Genomic DNA, 747 nt, shown 5'->3' on the forward strand with positions numbered 1-747 from the left:
TTTAGAAATTGAAGTATTGGACTAACAACTTTAAAAAAGAGAGAAAAACAGAGACAAGGCTTTGGTTGTATTTGTGTAATTTTAAATTATTTAAAAAAAAAATCCAAACCCTTTAAAATGGAATGAAATAAGTTACCCTACTTCTTTCTGCCTTAATTTTTAGGAATTTTTTTTTTTACCAACTTAGAGTTAAAATGGAAGCAAGAATGGCATCCACTTCTGAAATATCTTGCCTCGGGAAACTCTGTGAACTTAGAGAAACGATGAAAGTTATGAGTGTTCAGCACTTTTGTTTATACGGTCGCCATGAGTCATCTTATGACTCTAGGGCACTTAACAACAAGAGTTAAATTAGATATATTTATGTGTGTTTTCTTTTTTGTAGTGTATATTTGTTAACATTTAGCCCTTTAATTCATCTGGAATCATGATATTAAGATAGAATAATTTTTTTCCTAAGTAGCTAACCAATTTTCAAGTCATTTGTAAAATGATTCTTCCTTTCTCATTTCCTTTTCCACTAAAGTGCTGTTTCATAGCTATATTTTCCATTGATGTGTTGAATTCTTGAAACAATAATAAAAGTATCTTAATTATCTCATGTTACAATATTTTAATAGCTGGAAAAATAGTTCTACACTTACTACTTTCTTGCTCACAAACTTATTGTTATTCTCATCTGTTGATCTGTTCCAGACGAAGATAATAATTTTAGAATTATTTTTCTAGTTAAAAAAAATTCTATTG

The sequence above is a fragment of the Elephantulus edwardii genome, unplaced genomic scaffold (assembly GCF_000299155.1).
Source record: "Elephantulus edwardii isolate Elephantulus edwardi_28Jun2011 unplaced genomic scaffold, EleEdw1.0 scaffold00007, whole genome shotgun sequence".
Classification (NCBI taxonomy): Eukaryota; Metazoa; Chordata; class Mammalia; order Macroscelidea; family Macroscelididae; genus Elephantulus; species Elephantulus edwardii.